Source organism: Nannobrachium achirus, assembly GCF_963921795.1.
Source record: "Nannobrachium achirus genome assembly, chromosome: 6".
Lineage (NCBI taxonomy): Eukaryota > Metazoa > Chordata > Actinopteri > Myctophiformes > Myctophidae > Nannobrachium > Nannobrachium achirus.
Genome location: NC_137815.1, coordinates 71,261,265 through 71,283,878, shown reverse-complemented (window position 1 = coordinate 71,283,878; position 22,614 = coordinate 71,261,265). Strand labels below are relative to the sequence as shown.

Genomic DNA, 22,614 nt, shown 5'->3' with positions numbered 1-22,614 from the left:
CTCTCCCCGTATCCTCTCAGTCTACTGTTCGTCTATCAATAAAGGCAGATAAAACCTGAAGCCAGCTTTAAGAGGTAGGTCACCCACATATTTTTTTGGTGAAATCTCGCTCTTTCGAACGACCATCATTTCGACAACCGAGCATCGGGAGGGTTAGCGACTCACCCCACGGAGGTTAGGGTTAGGGTAAGGGTTAGGTTTGGGTGTCGAAAATATGACACATAGAAACAGCGAAACGCTCCCTATTTTTCTTCTATCAATTGCTCACCCCATAAAATCATGGAGAATTTGTTTTTGTTGCATTTCTGATCCATTGACCAATAATCCAAAATGTATTCACATTACATTCACCCATGCAAGGCACCAACCTGCTTATCGGGAGCGATTAGGGGTTCAGCGTCTTGCTCAAGGACACTTCGACACTAACTCTGGGGGACCCCGGGATTAAAAAGGGAACCTTTTGGTTCCTAAGCGGCCACTGCCACTGCTGCCCTGGAATATTGGATCAGGGTTGTTTTGGGGTTAACTACCCCTTGGCAGTAGGGCTCGCTTGCCTGTGCTGTGACAGCAAACCTTGGACTGTATCAGCTTGTGTGTGCAATTTTTACATTACAGAGTCTGTTAATGAATGTATTTATAGTGAAATGTAATGCTGAAATGAAATGTGATGAGTACAAGGAATGGAAATAACGTTAGGAGATACACTTTTTATGGGCCAGTCAAGGATTAAGTGACAGTAGTGTCCCCACAGGAAAGTCATTCCATGTTAAACCAGTGCCAGACTATTCATAAACATCTCAACTGTGACATGACTAAAGCCCAACCCCCCAAAAAAACAGAGATGGGCAAAAATACATAAAAGGTATTTCAAATAAATAAATAAAATCTAAATACTTGGTCAGCACATGGTCAAATACTGACCAGGATAGTGTCACCAGGATATCCTTGTAAGTATTTCACATTGCATTTTTAATTTGTATTTCAAATACTTTTTTATTGTATTTTCACCCATCTCTGCCCAAGACATAACTAAAGCTGTCAGATTTAGTGAAGTGATTCTCCTCAAATGGTGTGGAGTAAGAAGTAGCATACAAGTAAATAACCCTGCCATTTGTACTATTTTTATACCATGGCACTGGCCTGGACAGGACATAAAACACTTAGCCAAGAAGCATTACCATGTTGATACTATTGCAATGTCAACAGTAACCTCGTCAGTCAACAGGACCTTGAAAGGCACTTCCTACTTTTACTTTCTGCATAGCATGCAATGAACACCTAATATAAGGCACGCTGAGATGGTTGTCAGGGACCCATTGCAGAGATCATCAGAGTTCCATTTGGTTGGTGAGTGAGACTTTATCTGTCATATTTTTTTTTACTTCATAGCCGTTTATTGTTGTTTAGAGATGTCAGCTATTCATAGTCATATAAATGTTTTCCTGGTGTCAGCTTTTCATAGTCGTATAAATCTATTAGTCGTGTTCGCTATTCATTTCTAACATGACTCCGTTTAGTGCCACATGGCTGCAGACATTATTACAGACACCGAATGTTAAGTGGACAGAATAATTTATGTTATATTGTTAAACAGATTTATAGTTATTTTGTACTTGTACTTGTAACTTACAGTGATATGGCTAGATTGGAATAAAAATTAGATCTTTTATTTTTCTTCTTCTTTTATTTAGACGATTCAATTATGTTATGATTATTTAAATAAGAATTAGTTGTTTCACCAGATACTTTCTTACTCTTAATCAAGTAATTATTTGGAAGAGTACTTTTACATTTATAGAGTTATTATTAGTTTAAAATAACACCATTTATTTATTTATTTTATTTAATGTTATAGTTTGGCTATTCTACCCGTCTCTGAATGTAACCTTAATTCATACAATGGAATGAAAGTGTGAGAAAGAGATTTGCTTCAATACAAGTTTAAAAACATAATCAAGAGGCATGGCTGTAATGACTTAAGATAATTTGGTAAAATTAAGCATAAGCAAAGAACAAACAAACAAACAAACCAAGGAATAAAACATAATGGGCGAGTTTAATTTTATGTATTTAATTGCATGTAAATCATTTTGAAATCACTCTCAGTTGTGTAACTGATGAGAAATGTTAAAATGTCTCTCTTACAAAGTGTTGTGTGGCAAGAATGAACATTAGGATTCATATAATCCAATTTAATCCATGATTATAAAATGTATTGAATCATTCAACTCCTGTTAATGTCCTCAAAATGATGTGTTTTCTCCACACTAAAGGCTGCACACAAGATTCCACCGCTACTGGTAGAGGAGAAAAGTGAGTGTTCATAATTTTCCTAATAAATCTACAATTAGCTATAACCATAAGAATAGTCCTACAATTATCTACTCAGATCTCAAGTCAGCAATTGCATAAACACCATCTATTTGTCCGCCTTCATAATAAAGTATTAATTAACACGAACGGGTACACCTTATTGTGTATCATTATTTTATGCTTTAACTATTGAACAATAGCAGATATACAAGCTCACAGCGCGGCACCGAGTGCCGCGCTGCGAGCTTGTAGATCTGCTATTTCGTGAACATTTGAATTTTGACCCGATTCTATAAGTGTCTTTTGAATCCTTCTAAGGTTTTTTGAAAAAAAAACTATGTTTCTATGTCAGCAATCTGGCCAGCCATCGTCAAATAAAAGGTTCTTTTCACTTAACTGGAGCTCCGTTATTCTGTTCTTGACAGACTACTATGTCAGTGGTTCTCAAACCTTTTCATGTGAAGGACCCCCAAAATGATATGTATTTGGCCACGGACCCCCATCTCAAATATTTAGTTCCAGGGACCACCCAGAAGCAACATTAATATAATTAACACCATCTATTTGTCCGTCTACAGAAAGCCGCCACCATGAGTACGGACGAAGAGATGAAGCAGTATGGCAAGGCCGCCATTTATCTCCGTAAGCCAGAGAAGGAGAGAATGGAGGCTCAGGCTTCTCCTTTGATGCCAAAACGGCAGCATATGTGGCCGACAAAGCCGAGCTGTACCTCAAGTGTAAAATCGTAGGGAAGGACGGTGCCAAAGTCAAAGTGGAACTGCTTGGGGACAAGAAGGAGGTAAAGGTTTATCTAAAATCAAGTACCACTGTAAGGGCCGATGTATACTCCACTTTTAGAGCCCACTTTAAATCGTTCGGCTCTGTTCAAACTACAATATCGTCACCTTAATAAACTAACTTGAATGAGCTGTCCTAACAACCTCCAGGTTCTGGTGCCGCCAAGCCTGTGCTGCCCACACAAAGATCTGAGCTATCCGTGTGCGAAAGATCTCCATATATGGGATCTCTGTATCTCTCAGTCCTTGTCCCCTTTTATGGGCATATTCGTTGGATCGGCGGTTCTACTGAAAAATTACGTTTTGTACAACTGTGCATCATGTAAGTACAGTAACGGCAGGGGAAGTAGCTAAGTATGTAGGCAAAGATCTGGGCTACTCTGCGTGCGAAAGTTGGAGTCTGTAGAACCAACCATGTGCTGTGAGACCTCTTTCATGTGATTTGGGCCAATTCGGCCTCGGCATCAATTAGTAGTCAGGATGGCCTATAAGTCACTGTTTGAGAAAAATGATATTTTTGGGGGGGGTGCTGCCGAGATGTTGTGACACCCAGGACCAAATTTAACTCTAAAAGTGGAGTAGGCCTACATGCAGGCCAGTGGTGTAAAGTAACTAAGTACTTTCACTTACAGTAAGTGCTAAGTACGGTTTTGAGGTACTTTTACTTTACTGGAATATTTCCAATTACTTCTACTCCACTACATTCTAGATCCAGAAAATGTTACTTTTACTCCACTACATTTATTTGAAAACTTTAGTTACTATTTACTTTGCGGATATAAATTATAATATTATAAAAGATACATTAACCACTTTAGCCCTATTTTATGCCTATAGGCATTTGAAAATAGCCTACAAGCTCACAACGCGTCGCCAAGTGACGCGTTGTGAGCTTGTAGATCAGCTATTTTCAAACATTTTGTACTTTTACTTTTGGTACTTTAAGTACGGTACATTTTGATGCCAATATTTTCGTTGTATTTTACTTGTAACAGAGTACTTCTACATTGCAGTAATGATACTTTTATTCACGTAAAAAAATTGAGTACTTTTTCCACCACTGATGCAGGCCCTAATCACGATTATTATTATATTTTTCTAGGAAAGAACTGTGCCTGAGGCTGACGTCACCCCCATGAACCCTCCCAAGTATGACAAGATTGAGGACATGGCCATGATGACCCACCTCACTGAAGCCACCGTCCTGTATAACCTCAAAGAGCGTTATGCAGCATGGATGATCTACGTAAGGTTTTAGACTTGTGATTTTTGCGGGTCGACTTGACTCAGTAAAAAGTTGAGTTGAAGTCGACTTTACCCTTCGATGACGTCATCACATCACACACGACCCCCCAATTATGTTGGGGGGGGCCCCCCAGACGATTAACTTAATGTGCAACATTGTTTTCTCACTCAACTGTAAACAAACCAACAACGTTTAAGTATATAGACATACAGTAGAGGGTATCTTCACATTTCTTAAGTGCCAATTTAAGGACTTTTTAATACCTCTAAATTAATTAGACTATTAAACATTGTCCAAATTGTCAGATATATAGAGGCAGAAATTGTGAAAATAGCCGATCTACATGCTCACAACGCCTCGCATTGCGAGGCGTTGTGAGCATGTAGATCTGCTATTTTCACAATAGAACCATGTTATACCAAATGTAATGTAGCACTGTAATATTGGATCATTCCGTCCTTGGCAATAAGCAATCCTACTGTTTGAATGCTGTACAGAAGCACACATGGAGCAAACATAATGATAGAGGATAGAACTTCGACTTTCAACTTTCTCTGGTGGGAGTCGACTTGTGTAATGAAGTCGACTCAGTCGACTTGTTGACTTTTTCGCTAATGCCCTATTTTCTACATGCTGAGAACAGTTCATGGTTGTTGCACCTGTCGATAGGAAAGAGAGAAAAATACACAGTACAATTTATATCATCAAGTGAAACCCATAGAGAAAACAACAGTATGTAAATAACAAACTTTTAGTTCGTTTTTTTTTTTTTTTTTTTTTTGTTAACAAAAGTTAACTTGTTAATTTAGTTGATGCCTCTTCTAACTCGTAACATTAATCCCAGCGGAGATCAGTCTTTTTGCCTTTGAGTGAGTTTGCATTTCCAGAGCGGAAGGGAGCGGGTGGAAGTAGGGGGTCCAATGAGTTTCTTTAGATAGGAGGGGGTATTGCTGTGGATCCACTGATGGGTAAGAAGGCAGATCCTTGAAGGCTACTCCATCCTGAAGGAGATGGGAAGCTAGTGTAGAGAATGGAGTATGGCTGTGATATGTTCTCTCTCATCATCAGGATCCTATATAGCAGCACATGACATTCTAGCTACTCAGACTATAAATAGGCAACCACACTCGCAATTTCCCAGAATTTTATCTTTCTAGTTCTGAATGTACTGGAGCTTCTGGATGCTCATGTTAGGGACCCCGATGAGAAGTGCGTTGCAGACAGTAGTCAAAGCCTTGAGGAGACAAGGGTGAGCAAGTTAATGTTCTTTCTCTTCTCCCCTTCCTTCAGACCTACTCTGGCTTGTTCTGTGCGACTGTGAACCCCTACAAGTGGCTCCCAGTGTACGACCAGGAGGTTGTGAATGCCTACAGAGGCAAGAAGCGTATTGAGGCCCCACCTCACATCTTCTCCGTCTCTGACAACGCCTATCAGTTCATGCTGATGGGTACGTACTGTCCTAGTGAGGATAATGTAAAACATACATAACTATAACGGTCTTGTGCTGTATTTGTGACTAAAGGTTTGATTTACATTTTACAGACAAAGAGAACCAGTCTGTCCTGATCACGTAAGTTTCTGTCATCTACTAACTAGGCATTAAAAACAAGAACATTGTACACAAATTGACTAACTGCATTTCTCTGAATGTATGCATTTATAACCAGTGGAGAATCCGGTGCTGGAAAGACTGTGAACACCAAGCGTGTCATCCAGTACTTTGCAACAGCTAGTTCTGCTGGAGAGGGTGGTGCCACTAAAATCAAGGTATATACAGGTTTTAACTTTAACAAATAAATATTTTTGAACATTTTGAAAATTTGAAAAAATCTGACCAAATGTTAAACTGGGCAATGTCTGAAACATTCCATAGGGGTCACTGGAGGATCAGATTATTGCAGCCAACCCCTTGCTGGAGGCCTATGGTAATGCCAAGACCATTAGGAATGACAACTCCTCTCGCTTTGTAAGTTTAAAAATAATGTCATTTTATGAGAATACCCGCAACAATTCCACAATGTAGAGAGATGAAACAAAGTGTGCTCTATCAAACAGGGTAAATTCATCAGAATCCATTTTGGCGGAACCGGTAAACTGGCCAGTGCTGATATTGAGACATGTAAGTATGAAGTTCACAGATGGTAAATGATATATCCCTTTATGTGAGGATTACATTTTGACTTATGTACAACCCATATAGATCTGCTGGAGAAGTCCAGAGTGACCTTCCAGCTTCCTGCTGAGAGAGGCTACCACATCTTCTTCCAGATGATGACCAACCACAAACCTGAGATCATTGGTAAGTGGAATTACTATTATAGTTTATTATTATTATAGATTATTGTCTCCGCCAGGCCGAAAGGCATGGTCGAGAGACTGTTGCACCCTGTCTGTCTGTCTGTCTGTCTGTCTGTCTGTGCAGCTAATCTCTGACGCCGTTGGCCCGGTGCGAAACTGTGCACACATACACTTCCTGGATGCCAATTCAGAACCTCTGCCCCACATTTTTCACATGGGCCTGTTCTAGCGCCACCATGAGTCAGATTTTTACAAAACTTTGAACAACTCCTACAGATTTTGTCCAAAGATCACGCAAATCGGTAGACAGTATCTCTACAGTCATGTGATCAACGTGAATCTGTCCAATTTACCATATTCCATCCCGTTTGGCTAAGATTGGCTTCCAAAGTTTGCAGGATTGCTCTGTTATGAACAAAATGCCTCAAATCATGAACACGCAGCGTGCAGTTTTCATGAAACTGGCACACACATCCCCACTTCCCAAAAGGACGATTGTTTCCTATAACTCCACCGATCAGTTTAAAACTATCTATGCGCACTCCCTAGCGGCCAAGGAAAAAACATTTGCCCTGCATTTTTCACATCTGCCTTTTATAGCACCACCAGGAGGCCGACTTATGTAAAACATATTCTTTGATATTAGTCCTTCAGATTTTATCCAAAGATTATGCATATCACTACACACTGTGTAGTGATCACTATAGATATACTGTGTAGTACACAGTATATCTATAGTGATGTGATCAAGACAGATTTTTCTGATATTTCATATTCTATCCTGATTGGCTAACATTGGGTTTCAGGATTGGTCCGTTTTGAACAAAATGCCTCAAATCATGAACGCAGCCTGTGATTTGCGTGGAATGTTGCGCACACATTCCCACTAGGCCAAGGAACAAATGCCACCCTTTTCACATTGCCTTATTATAGCGTCACCAGCAGGTCAACTTTTGCTAAACACATTTCTGGAACAAAATGCCTCAAATCATGCATGCAGCGTCTGAATGCCATGAAAGGCCCAAGAACACATGGCACCCTTTTCACATTGGCCTATTGTAGCGCCACCAGGAGGCCACAATAACCTACCTGACTTGGCGGAGAGCGCTGTTTCTAGTTGTTAAATGGAATTACTGATGCTGATGCAGTGAGATAACCCGACTCCGACCAGATGGCGGTGGAATTGAGTTCACCTGTTAAAGGACAACTCCGCCCTAAATCACTTCTAGGCTGATTTTCCTACTTCCAAAAAGACTGTCCATGGGGTCTATTAGGCACAAATGCCCCTGTTGTCCATTTTCCCCTGCAGAACCAAGCAGCTCTCATAGCATAGAGTGGAGCTTATAAGCCTATCGCTTTTACACTATTTGTTGCGGTCAAAAGTGATTTATTTTTTCATGACTGTGTTACTAGTTGTCATTACAAACACATCCATGCCTTGATTGCACCACACAAGCCACCACAATGGCAAAAATCATGTTTTGGGGTGAGCATTCGGCACAACTGCCAATCAAAGTGACTGTATTGGCCAATCACAGTGTGTCTTTTCCGGGACTTGGCAAAACACATAAAAGCATAACATCTGTTTAGCAGAGTGTCATGACTTTTGTGGGACAACGATGGCATGGATGTGTTTGTAATGACAACTAGTAACACATTCATGAAAAATAAAAACTTTTAACCACAACAAATAGTGTAAAAGCGATAGGCTTATAGGCTCCACTCTATGCTATGAGAGCTGCAGGGTTCTGCTGGGGAAACTGGACAACATGGGCATTTGTGCCTAATAGACCCCATGGACAGTCTTTTTGGATCAATATAAGTAGGAAAATGAGCCTAGAAGTGATTTAGGGCGGAGTTGTCCTTTAAGTTCACAAAGTATTGTGAACTTGTGAACTCAATACCACTGAGTGAGATTAGCATTGGTTGATTGATTGAAGACTTTATTAGAAGTTTGCATAGGAAAAGGTACAGTTTCATGACGGTACAGTTCACTGGTACAAGGTCTACTAAAAGGAGATCCATGAAAAGACTAAGCTTATTTCCACAGGAAACCATTAAAGTATCTCATATAGTATATAGCAGTGAGAGCAGAGAGGGAAGCACGCACATCTCCAAAAGATGTTTCAGGTGCTGAACCAAAAATACACACCATAGGAAGAAGGGAAGTCCGCACACTGTTCTGTAGCTCCAGCGACAATTTTATTGAGGAGAAACAACGTTTTGACCCCGGTGCGTCTTCATCAGGAGACGACCCACCAGGGTCGAAACGTTGTATCTTCTCAATAAAATTGTCGCACAACAGTGTGCGGACTTCCCCTCTTCCTATAAGATTAGCAGTGAGAACATCAATGAATGAATAAAAAACACATGTTCACACCTTTTTTAATCCCTTTTCAGAGCAGTGTCTGATCACCGCCAACCCCTACGACTTCCCCCTGATCAGCATGGGTCAGATCGTTGTGGCCAGCATCGATGACAAACTGGAACTCGAAGCTACTGATGTCAGTGAACATTTAGTTTACCGTTGAGTTGTAGCCTACACAATTCTAATTGGATGTTTGTTGATCTAATGCTTAATTTCAATCTCTTGAATACATCTCTGCTCGTTGACATCAGGACGCTATTGACGTCCTGGGCTTCAGTCTCGAGGAGAAACAGGGCATCTACAAGTTCACCGGCGCTGTGATGCACCATGGTGTCTTGACCTTCAAACAGAAGCAGCGCGAGGAACAGGCAGAACCAGACGGCACTGAGGGTGAGAGGAATGAAAATAATGCTGTAATGCTTTGTCACAAAGATTGTATTTAGTTATATTCTAAATGAACTAAGCCAGTGGTTCTCAACCCTTTTACACTAGAAGATCTGTCTCTATACCACTATAAAAACTGATATAAATACAGTTGTGTAGACCTACCCCATCCTATTCAGCTATGCACAGTTAACACAGGAGGCCAATATATTCCTTGAATTCATGGAGATTGTTTAGTTTAGTTTGTTGCATTCCTAAGCTAATAATTTGATGACCGGGTCCATATTTAGCTACTATACTCTGTGAACTTCCCATGCAAATTGCACAAGCCGCGGAGTCTATTGAAGTTGCAACAGCACTGCTGCAGAGACTCTGTTAGAAGGATGGTTATTGGGTTTACCTACTATTCTAGATTACTGTCTCTTTGCAATTGACGTATTACCTTGTGTTTACCTTGCTTACTGTTAAAGCGTCTGATAAATACCTAAATTGCAAATTGTGTGAACATTTCAGTGGCAGACAAGATTTGCTACCTTTTGGGCCTGAACTCAGCAGATATGCTTAAGGCATTCTGCTACCCCAGAGTCAAAGTGGGAAATGAGTATGTCACTAAGGGACAAACTGTGCCACAGGTGAGTAACTTGACATTTTTGTATGTATGATATCTGATTTCATACGCACCTTACATTCTCAACGCAGCACAAGAACTCTAATGTATTTTTGCAGGATTAATCGGTAGTAGTATCTCTATAGTCATTAAACTAGTAATTATTTACTTAAGACTAGATTTGATATGATATATTACCTTGTGTTTTCCTTGCTTACTGTAAATTGGTCTGGATTAAGAGTGGCTAAATCTTTAATTCTACATTCTGAATTGTGTATTTAAATACCGCTACTAAATAACGTTCCTACTTCCTTAGGTCATGAACTCAGTTGGTGCCTTGGCCAAGTCCATCTATGAGAAGCTGTTCTTGTGGATGGTCATTAGGATCAACGAGCAGCTGAGCACACCAGCTCAGAGAAACTACTACATTGGTGTGCTGGACATCGCTGGTTTTGAAATCTTTGATGTAAGAATTGACTTGTTTTAAGTGGGATACTCATTATTTTTTGTCACAAAGTTAGGGACTAACAGGCTAATGATATTTCAACTTACAGTTCAACACCCTGGAGCAACTGTGCATCAACTTCGTCAATGAGAAACTGCAACAGTTTTTCAACCACACAATGTTTGTTCTGGAGCAAGAGGAGTACCTGAAGGAGGGAATTCCCTGGGATCTCGTTGACTTCGGCATGGACTTGGCTGTCTGCATTGAGCTCATTGAGAAGGTATACAATTATTATTATATTTGCATGTATTATCTTGGACTTGGCTATCTGCATTGAGCTCATTGAGAAGGTATCATTATTGCGACCATAGGTTGCAGTTTAGTATGTGAACGGTCACATCCTGTCCGTATGTATCTCTGTCTGTCTGTCACGCCTGACACTGTGGTGCTATGGGTTTGTCCCTCTGACAAATAACCCCATTGACTTGAATGGGAAAATACAAAAACGGAGAACCACACTTGCAATTTCCCAACATTGCATCTTTCTAGTTAGTGTCATATACTATTGTTATCAGCTGGAGTTTACGGAGTAACATATAGCTTCATTGAGAAGGTAAACAATTATTTTGTGCTTTAATGGACATGATTTTAATATTTTTTTTAGTTTGTTTTTTGTTGATTTGTCTCTTTTGTCTCCTCTACAAAAGCCCTTGGGCATCTTCTCCATCCTTGAGGAGCAGTGCATGTTCCCTAAGGCTACGGACAAATCCTTCGCCGAGAAGTTGATTGACCAGCATCTTGGGAAGAACAAGGCCTTTGAGAAACCCAAACCAGGGAAAGGCAAAGGTGAAGCCCACTTCTCCCTGGTCCACTACGCTGGAACCGTGGACTACAGCATCACAGGCTGGCTGGAGAAGAACAAGGATCCACTTAATGACTCTGTGGTGCAGCTGTACACCAAGTCTTCAGTTAAACTGCTTGCAACACTGTATCCCGCACCTGAGCCTGAAGGTAAGTTTATTCATAGAATAAAATGTGTTCAGTTAAAATGCTGGGTGTACTGTATCCCCCACCTGAGCCTGAAGGTAAGTGGCAGAGCAATGGTGTGCGCAGGTCTCTGGTGTGGCTATTCTGGCTATTCTGACGGCAGACCCCTGACCAAGTTTGGTGGGCAACGGTGCAACATGTTACGTTTGTATGCCCACCCACCCGACCAAACAACTTCTAGGCAATTTAAACAAATCATCCACCTGGGCCTGAAGTTACTATTATATTAATATACTATAAACACTCTGACAAGAAGAGAGGCATTTTTATTGTGTTTAACTAATGATAACTCATGATTGTAACATGTAAACAGATACTACAAAGAAAGGAGGCAAGAAGAAGGGTGGCTCTATGCAGACTGTGTCAAGTGCTTTCAGGGTAAGAATATGTATTCATTATTATTAACTTTAAATTCCTGTACGAATATTTATTATAATTTTTTTTCCAACATTACATTATTGTAAGAATGAAGCATTATTATTATCAACATTATATCCATGTATGAAATATGCAGGTATTTTCATGTTGAAATTAAACTATTTCTGTATCACATGTTGTAAGCTTGTAACTCTGCTTTAAAATGGGGCTTAAAGTGGTTAATTTATGTTTTAGGGGGGAAATAATCTGGAGAGTAACTAGTATCTAATGAGTTCAAATAATTAGTAGTAGTTTAGGGAAAAAGTACAATGTCGTATGAGCTTCTACTAATAATAAGCTTAATTGTCTCATTATGTCTCAACAGGCAAACTTGGCGTTGCTGATGACCAACTTGCATCGCACTCATCCTCACTTTGTGCGTTGCCTGATTCCCAACGAGTCCAAGACTCCAGGTAAACAGAAAATAAACATTTAAACAGTGATAGTCATTTAACGCAACTTTGGCCAGTGTGTACAGTAACTATTTTGTACTGATTGTGACCGTAGGTCGCAGTTACTTCTATACTATCCAAACCTCCACCGGCTGTCAGTCCGTCTGTCCGTCATGTCACTCGTCACACGTCACACTTTCCCCCTACTCATATCTCCGCCACTGTTGGCCCGATCCATGCCAAAATTTCCACACAAACTCCTTGCCTGCCAAACTACAACCTCCAAGGACCCCCAGAGCTCCAGGGCCCTGGGGGACCCCCAGGTGTAAAAAATGACCAAATGTGCAAAAAAGACCAAATGACCACCCCAACGGGGCTCCACACGGGGAATTCCCGGGGACCACCGACACCTGGTGCTCCAGAACGGATGCAAAAGTGGTGGCGCCCCCAGTGGAGGACCCCCTCCACTGCAGCGCACATAAAATGCCGTAACTCGGGCTAGGATCGACCGGGAGAGCCGGGGCCGGTACCTATTCGTCCACTTCGGCGGCGCGGAGACCCCACCCCTCATTTCTCACATGGCCCTCTTCTAGCGCCACCATGAGGCCGATTCTTGCAAAACACATTTTTGGACACTGCTCCTACAATTTTTGCCCTAAAATCACGCAAATCGGTACACAGTATGTCTACACTCATGTCATCAACTTGGATCTGTCCCATATAGCGCCACCTTCAGGCCGATTTTTTAAAACACATTTTTGGACACTGCTCCTACAATTTTTGCCCTAAAATCACGCAAATCGCTACACTGTATTTCTACACTCATCTCATCAACATGGATCTGTCCCATATAGCGCCACCTTCAGGCCGATTTTTTAAAACACATTTTTGGACACTGCTCCTACAATTTTTGCCCTAATATCACACAAATCGCTACACAGTATGTCTACACTCATGTCATCAACATGGATCTGTCCCATATAGCGCCACCATCAGGCCGATTTTTTCAAACACATTTTTGGACACTGCTCCTACAGATTTTGCCCTAAAATCACGCAAATCGGTAAACAGTACGTCTACGCTCATCTCATCAACATGGATCTGTCCCATTTAGCACCACCTTTAGGCCGATTTTTTAAAACACATTTTTGGACACTGCTCCTACAATGTTTGCCCTAAAATCACGCAAATCGCACAGTATCTCTACAGTCATGTAATCAAAACGCATCTGTCCCATCTAGCGCCACCATCAGGAAGATTTTGGAAAGACTTTTTTGTTTGCCTATTTGTGGAGATAAGCGACTAGGGAGTCTTACTGGTAATAATGAAGCAACATGTTTACAGGGCTGATGGAGAACTTCCTGGTCATCCACCAGTTGAGGTGTAACGGTGTGCTGGAGGGCATCAGGATCTGCAGAAAGGGCTTCCCCAGCAGAATCCCTTATGCTGACTTCAAGCAGAGGTATTTATTATTCCTTACTTTTTTAGTTCCATTCATATTCATGCAAAATTACCCACTTTTACAAAACGGGTACAGAGTACTGAACGTCAGCGGAAAATGACCATGAACTTTTACAAATCAGGTACAAAGTACTGAATGCCAGCGCATGCCCCGAAGGCGCGTTTATGGACAACAAGAAAGCCTCTGAGAAGCTGCTTGGCTCCATTGACGTACCTATAGATGAGTACAAGTTTGGACATACCAAGGTAAACACACTCCCAATCTGGTTTAACATTATCCAGAGAGGACTAAAAGTAGATTTTACGGTTGTTTAGTTACAGTGTTTGTGACATTGCATGCAGGTGTTCTTCAGGATGTTTAGTTACAGTGTTTGTGACATTGCATTCAGGTGTTCTTCAGGTTGTTTAGTTAAGTGTTTGTGACATTGCATTCAGGTACTCTTCAGGATGTTTAGTTACAGTGTTTGTGACATTGCATTCAGGTGTTCTTCAGGATGTTTAGTTACAGTGTTTGTGACATTGCATTCAGGTGTTCTTCAGGATGTTTAGTTTCAGTGTTTGTGACATTGCATTCAGGTGTTCTTCAGGATGTTTAGTTACAGTGTTTGTGACATTGCATTCAGGTGTTCTTCAAAGCTGGTCTGCTGGGTGTCCTGGAGGAGATGCGAGATGAGAAGCTGTTTACTCTGGTCACCATGACTCAGGCTCTTGCAAGAGGTTACGTCATGAGGAAGGAGTTTGTCAAGATGATGGCTAGGAGGTACTTTGAAAACATCAATTCAATATTGAGTACAATTTTAAGTAAACATTGCCATTGCTCAATAAAACAAATGTAAAGCGTCAATAAAATAGCAAACATTGCCAAGCAAACTTTTGGTGACGGAGGCAAGGTAAAAAAATCCCATTAAATGGAGAAGAATACCAACAGCAATAACAACGACGACAACAGTAACAACTATAATGATGCGATAATAGCAGAAATAACTAGAAGTGTGGTTGCACTGGGTTGTGGTCAGCGGGATACGAGGAATCCGCTGGGAAAAGAATGTGGGTTTAGAGTTTTTGGGCGGTAATCTTGGAGGGATCTAAGCTCCAACATATGGCGTTGTCTGGGAGGCGAAGCACGGCCTACATGTTGGCACAAAGCGCTCAAAGTTTGTTGTACGCCCAGGGTCACATTGGCCTAGCTTCGCGGGACACTTAATGAAATTAACTTCCACTCACTTCACACTAACTGTTTTCCACAGAGAGGCCATTTACACCATCCAGTTCAACATGCGCTCATTCGTGAATGTGAAACACTGGCCATGGATGTTGGTCTACTACAAGATCAAGCCTCTCCTGCAGAGCGCTGAGACAGAGAAAGAACTGCAGAACATGAAGGAAAACTATGAGAAGATGAAGGTTGACTTGGCTGCTGCCCTGGCCTCCAAGAAGACCCTGGAGGAGAAGCTGATCGCTATAACGCAAGAGAAAAATAACCTTGCGACCGCAGCGGCATCAGTAAGTAGTTACACTTGAACAGGAAATGTTGTTAAAAAGTCATATTGTATAATCAAACTACAGGTATCTTAAAATCTTTTAACTAATGTAGATGTGTAGTAGACCATGGCAGAGGATGCCTGGATGGTCGAACGACGGTTCGACCATGCTACTCACCCACACACTAGTATATTCTTTTGGAGGAGGTTGATAGCCTCAACTACTATAGTATATCCTTCTGGAGGAGGTGGATGGCCCCCATCTTCTTCCTTGTCCTCACCTCCGCCACCGCCTCTGTACTGTCCCAGCTCTAACAATGATAGAGCCTGCCTTTTTCACCAACTTGTTCAGTCTGTCAATGTCGCTTGTGTTCATGTACCCCCTCCCCCAGAAAGCAGCTGCAAAGAAATCTCATATATCTCTACCCAGAACAAACGCTGACATGTTCCCTCATTTACCCTTTCCATTGACAACCAGGGTGACGAGGCTCTGAACGATGCTGAGGAGAGATGTGAGGGTCTTATTAAAAGTAAGATCCAGTTGGAGGCCAAGCTCAAAGAGACGACCGAGAGACTGGAGGACGAGGAGGAAATGAACGCTGAGCTGACCGCCAAGAAGAGGAAGCTGGAGGATGAATGCTCTGAGCTCAAGAAGGACATCGATGACCTGGAGCTCACCTTGGCCAAAGTGGAGAAGGAAAAACACGCCACTGAAAACAAGGTTCAACATTATACTCTCTAGCTGTAAAGTTATGGAGCAACAATGATCCATTCATGATTATACACTCTAGCCGTCTTAACAAGTTATAGAACTATAATGATCCATTCCTTCATGTTAATTAGGTGAAGAACCTGACCGAAGAGATGGCCTCTCAGGATGAAGGTCTTGCTAAGCTGACCAAGGAGAAGAAGGCCCTCCAAGAGGCCCACCAGCAGACCCTGGATGACCTGCAGGCAGAGGAAGACAAAGTCAACACTCTGACCAAGGCCAAGACCAAGCTGGAGCAGCAAGTTGACGATGTGAGTTTTACCAAAGTCAAGCACGTGTTTTAAATACATTATGTTTATTGTTACACTGAATGATGATGTGCAAATCGTCCATCGTTGTGCAGCTGGAGGGTTCTCTGGAGCAAGAGAAGAAGCTCCGCATGGACCTGGAGAGAGCCAAGAGAAAGCTGGAGGGTGATCTGAAACTGGCCCAGGAATCCATAATGGACCTGGAGAATGACAAGCAGCAGAATGACGAGAAGACAAAGAAGTAATGTGGACCACAATTACGGACGGACGGACGGACGGACGGACGGACTGACGCAACCTATGGTTGCAATTATATCAACTATATGAATTGCCATGGAGACGAACTACCACTAAAATATGACGTATATTCCTGTATTCCACAGGAAGGACTTTGAAATCGCCCAGCTTCTGAGTAAGATTGAGGATGAGCAGTCTCTGGGCGCCCAGCTGCAGAAGAAGATCAAAGAACTTCAGGTATTTTCCCAGCTGTAATTAATGAATTATAATAAGTAAGGGTGAATTTTTATTTTCAGATGTTAATCTGACATCATTCATTTGAAAGGCTCGTATTGAAGAGCTGGAGGAGGAGATCGAGGCAGAGAGGGCCGCTCGTGCCAAGGTGGAGAAGCAGAGAGCCGACCTCTCCAGGGAACTGGAGGAGATCAGCGAGAGGCTGGAGGAGGCTGGTGGAGCCACGGCCGCTCAGATCGAGATGAACAAGAAGCGTGAGGCGGAGTTCCAGAAGCTACGTCGTGACCTTGAGGAGTCCACCCTGCAGCACGAGGCCACCGCCTCCGCTCTCCGTAAGAAGCAGGCTGACAGCGTGGCTGAACTGGGTGAGCAGATCGACAACCTCCAGAGAGTCAAGCAGAAACTTGAGAAGGAGAAAAGCGAGTACAAGATGGAGATCGATGACCTGTCCAGCAACATGGAGGCTGTCGCTAAGGCAAAGGTAGAAGAGAATGCTTGTGTGTAATTCTTGTCAAAACACTTGTTCAACAAACAGATCGTGGGGGGAAAAACTAGGGTATACATTGCAGCTTACTTCAGTGATTGGATCCAATGTTATTCAACAGGGAAATCTTGAGAAGATGTGCCGCACCCTTGAGGACCAACTCAGTGAAATCAAGTCCAAGAGTGATGAGAACGTTCGCCAGTTAAATGACATTGGAGCTCAGAAAGCGAGACTGTTGACTGAAAATGGTAAATGTTCACTGTAAAACCTACATGGGTTTTCAATGGTATTTGAGCAAATTCCGAAATTAGAGACAATGCTTTGATTGGCAGTTATCCCATGTATTCAACAAAGATTATGTAAATGTTTGGAACTAATATTCAAATTTCTAACTAGGTGAGTTTGCTCGTCAACTTGAAGAGAAAGAAGCTCTCGTCTCTCAGCTCACCAGAGGCAAGCAGGCCTTCGTCCAACAGATTGAGGAGTTGAAGAGACACGTTGAAGAGGAGGTTAAGGTAAGGAACAGGCGTTTCTTCACTTTTTCTTATGAATAGGCCTAATAACATCTGTCTGTAATTTCATCCAGTTGACATTATTTTGTCATCTTTCTTTCGACAGGCAAAGAATGCCCTTGCCCATGCTGTGCAATCAGCTCGCCATGACTGTGACCTCCTGAGGGAGCAGTTTGAGGAGGAACAGGAAGCTAAGGCAGAACTCCAGAGAGGAATGTCCAAGGCCAACGGTGAAGTGTCTCAGTGGAGGGCCAAGTATGAGACTGATGCTGTCCAACGCACTGAGGAGCTGGAGGAAGCTAAGTAAGTCATCAGTGTTTTTACAATCATCAGGTACCGCTCACTGTACAACATATTGCTCACGATAACTTGATTCCATTCGACACTGATCAACAGGAAGAAGCTCGCCCAGCGTCTTCAGGAGGCCGAGGAGCAAATCGAGGCTGTGAATAGCAAGTGCGCCTCTTTGGAGAAGACCAAGCAGAGACTCCAGGGTGAAGTGGAAGACCTCATGATTGATGTGGAGAGGGCCAACGGTTTGGCCGCCAACCTTGACAAGAAACAGAGGAACTTCGATAAGGTGCTTTGACAGACATTATTTTAAAACAAATTAATTTCCTCCTTAAAGTGGTGTAAATGACACATTCTATTACATATTCTGTGCAGGTCCTTAAAGTGGGGTAAACGATACGATTCAAGGTTCACGATTTACAATTTCACGATTTTTTTTCTCTAACCCCCCCCCCCCCCCCAGCTATTAATCTCATACAGTATGTATGTACTACATTTTCATACCATTTATTTAACTACATTTCCAAAGTAGCATACTTTCCATGTACTCAAAAGTAAAAGTACTCAATGTCTGTGCAACAACTGTAAACATACTTTCTTATTGTTTAGAACCTAGCTACAGGGTTAACATGTAAAAAAACGTAATTTTTGATGCTATTGTAGCCCCCACAGTTAGTACCAGCCATGAACCAGCGACAACAGCCCTGCTATTCGGGCTCAGCCCTATTAGCACGACTGGTTGTGCGTTGGACTGGCGAGTGGGAGTCCCGGGTTCAATCCCCGCTTCCATACATCACTACAATCTGGCGTAGTCGGCAGGACGAGGAGCGTGATATCCTCGCGTGAGGGACAGGTCCACGTCGTGTGCGGCGGGCCATGGCGTGAAGTGTGGAGCACGAGGGCGCGCTCCAAAGATCGGGGGGGTGATTGTAGCCCCCACAGTTAGTACCAGCCATGAATCAGCGACAACAGCCCTGTTAATCGGGTTCAGCCCTATTAGCACGACTGGTTGTACGTTGGATTGGCGAGTGGGAGTCCCGGGTTCAATCCCCGCTTCCACGCATCATTACACTATATTAGAATAGAAGTTGACCTATGTGACAGTGCAGAAACATAATTGCCTTCCTTGATGCATTAATGATGCGTCAACCTGGTCACAGACACACAGACCTCCCCCAGCAGTGCTCTGAACTAATCGCTCTCAAAAAGCCATTGAATACGATTTAATATGATTAAGTTAAACTCACATTTCATATCAGACACACCCTAATTCATTACCCCCCCCCAATTTTTTTTTTTGTAATCGTTACATGCCTATAAATGACACATTTCATCTCAAATGCTGTGCAGGTCCTGGCAGAATGGAAGCAGAAGTTTGAAGAGGGTCAGGCCGAACTGGAGGGAGCTCAGAAAGAGGCTCGTTCTCTCAGCACTGAGGTGTTCAAGATGAAGAACTCCTACGAGGAGTCTCTGGACCAACTGGAGACCATGAAGCGTGAGAACAAGAACCTGCAACGTAAGTCTTCTCTACAGTACATCCTTCTTTTAATAACGTACAAAAAAAGAAAAGAAAAGAAAACATTAAATGTTCAAGATCAATTGTGGTTCAGGCTGCAACTTTATTCAAATGCAAATACAAATCCAGTTGCTTATTGGAAAGATCCTCATTAATTATTTACAAACAACTTCAGAGGAGATCTCAGACCTGACTGAACAGATCGGTGAGACTGGAAAGAGCATCCATGAGCTGGAGAAATCCAAGAAACAGGTGGAGACAGAGAAGTCAGAGATCCAGACAGCCCTGGAGGAAGCTGAGGTAAAACTAGATGTCTCTATCTTAGATTTCTTTCAATACATTTTATATTCAAACAGTGTAGCAGTATATGATGGATGTTACATTAAAAGGTCCTTCAACCTTTTGCTCCCGTGTTACATTTCAGGGTACTCTGGAGCACGAGGAGTCCAAGATTCTTCGTGTGCAGCTGGAGCTCAACCAGATCAAGGGTGAGGTTGACAGGAAGCTGGCAGAGAAGGACGAGGAGATGGAGCAGATCAAGAGGAACAGCCAGAGGGTGATTGACTCCATGCAGAGCACTCTGGACTCTGAGGTCAGGAGCAGGAACGATGCCCTGAGGATCAAGAAGAAGATGGAGGGAGACCTGAACGAGATGGAGGTTCAGCTGAGCCACGCCAACCGCCAGGCTGCTGAGGCCCAGAAGCAGCTGAGGAATGTCCAGGGACAGCTCAAGGTGCAGAATACATAGTAGTTAGACAGTAGACAATAGACACATATTCAAACACAAGGTAGTTAAACAGAGACCATAGACATACCGGTATATTCAAACAATGAAACTGCTCTGAACTACAGTCACGTTCTGATGTTTCTCTTTAACACGACCACCTCGAATGTGATTTGTTTTAGGATGCCCAACTGCACCTTGACGACGCTGTCAGAGGACAGGAGGACGTGAAGGAACAGGCTGCCATGGTGGAGCGTAGGAATGGCCTCATGGTGGCTGAGATCGAGGAGCTGAGAGTGGCTCTGGAACAGACAGAGAGAGGCCGCAAAGCAGCCGAGCAGGAACTGGTGGATGCCAGTGAGCGCGGTGGCCTGTTGCACTCCCAGGTACATCCACATCAACATATTTAACATACTCCTTTCTCCTGAACGTTGTTCTGTCTACTGAGATAATCATGTCGTTAGTCGCGTCGAATGGCCTTATTTCTTTTCAGTTTAACATACATACAGTATCATGCATACCTGCGTACCTAAACTGAATCTTTGTTTTAGAACACAAGCCTTGTGAACACCAAGAAGAAACTTGAAGCTGACCTGATCCAGGTCCAAGGCGAAGTGGACGACAGTGTTCAAGAAGCAAGGAATGCTGAGGAGAAGGCCAAGAAGGCCATCACTGATGTAAGTTAGGATGATCTCCACAGCGTGTGTGATGCAGCGGCATAATTTTTGTTCTTTGCGGGACAACAAAGTATATTTGATCTTACACAAAAACTACTTTCCAGGCTGCTATGATGGCCGAGGAGCTGAAGAAAGAGCAGGACACCAGCTCTCACCTGGAGAGGATGAAGAAGAACCTGGAAGTCTCCGTCAAGGACCTGCAGCACCGTCTGGACGAGGCTGAGAACCTGGCCATGAAGGGAGGCAAGAAGCAGCTCCAGAAATTGGAGGGCAGGGTAAGATATCCTTCACTTCAACAGGGCGCATAGTCAATGAAATAAGAATACATCATTTGATAATAATATATTATTCAATTGTGAAGGTGCGTGAACTGGAGGCAGAGGTTGAAAACGCACAGAGAGCCGGAGGAGACGCTATTAAAGGTGTGCGCAAGTACGAGAGGAGGGTGAAGGAGCTGACATACCAGGTACTGTATATCATATTCACTCAAATGACCATCATGCCTCTGAGAAAATTAATAGAATGCATGAACTGAGGTTATGTATTCACTCTGATCGACAGACTGAAGAGGACAAGAAGAATATGGCCAAGCTTCAGGATCTGGTGGACAAACTGCAGATGAAGGTGAAGGGCTACAAGAGGCAGGCGGAGGAAGCGGTAAGACATATATGTATTCATACATGTTTAGTTGTTGCCATGGGCATAGTGTTGTAGTCATATGGAATAACTAAAGAAATAATAGAGATAGGAATCAGTGAATATGACCAACATCAGTCCATTTTTCAGTGTCCATCGTTTGCCATGCTTCTGCAGTATGACATGCACACAGCTGCAGACGCAGGCAGTTTAATGGAATAATGGTAACAGTGCATAATCCAAAATGGACTGCAGAAACCAATTGATTGTGTAAGCTGGAATTTCAGGCTCAGGCTGCCGAACAATATCAAGAGCACAGCCACGGTTGTGCGATTCCAATGAGAACTTCATGTGGTCCCAAAATGTCTTGTTTGGACCATAATTGCTCTTTTCAAATCTTGACGCTCTATCACATTTTAGGAGGAGGCAGCCAACACTCACCTGTCCAAGTGCAGAAAGGTTCAGCATGAGCTGGAGGAGGCTGAGGAGCGTGCCGACATCGCTGAATCCCAGGTCAACAAGATGAGAGCTAAGACTCGTGACTCCAAGGTAAATACCTGTTCAATATGATAGGTTAATTAAGATGATTATCTTTAACATTTAACTGAAGACTAATGAAGAATATCTAATTGTATATTCCTATCTTTACAGGGAAAAGATGCTGCTGAATAGGTTCTCCAACTCAAGTCACCGTAAAGAGTCATAAAATATGACCCATCGTATTCAAAAGGTCATAAAATATGACCCATTGTATTCAATAAAGGTGGCAACAAAAGAATATTGTGTCTATTTACTTTGTCAATCATTTTTTATTGTCAGCGTATTCTGGTTCCACTATACCATTTTATAAACAAAATAAAATACATATGTTATAAGGACAATTATCTTAAGGACTGTGGGTGGTCATATGAATTGTGATTCTTTTGGGGTCCAGGATTAACCTCTGCAAGGCCAGACTTCACGGTCTAAATGGGTGGGTATCACAAGAAAGTGGGAAAAATACTCACATTTTGTACTCAAGTAAATGTAT

General features: G+C 42.4%; 1 pseudogene across 1 annotated transcript; it reads left to right on the top strand.

Annotated features, from left to right (window-relative positions):
• The first annotated feature begins 1,288 nt into the window (after positions 1-1,288).
• LOC308287608 (myosin heavy chain, fast skeletal muscle-like) lies at positions 1,289-22,256 on the top strand (annotated as a pseudogene). Its single transcript has 41 exons — positions 1,289-1,347; positions 2,274-2,313; positions 2,892-3,112; positions 4,213-4,356; positions 5,647-5,803; positions 5,899-5,926; positions 6,024-6,123; positions 6,230-6,322; positions 6,412-6,475; positions 6,557-6,655; positions 9,055-9,158; positions 9,274-9,412; positions 9,920-10,038; positions 10,330-10,479; positions 10,568-10,738; positions 11,166-11,469; positions 11,819-11,883; positions 12,248-12,335; positions 13,659-13,776; positions 13,898-14,021; positions 14,399-14,535; positions 15,023-15,278; positions 15,735-15,977; positions 16,100-16,276; positions 16,369-16,514; positions 16,657-16,747; positions 16,836-17,225; positions 17,350-17,476; positions 17,625-17,743; positions 17,847-18,043; positions 18,137-18,320; positions 19,382-19,547; positions 19,723-19,847; positions 19,972-20,280; positions 20,454-20,657; positions 20,823-20,948; positions 21,053-21,223; positions 21,310-21,414; positions 21,510-21,605; positions 22,005-22,133; positions 22,236-22,256. The product of its transcript is annotated as a myosin heavy chain, fast skeletal muscle-like (transcript).
• The last annotated feature ends 358 nt before the right edge of the window (positions 22,257-22,614 follow it).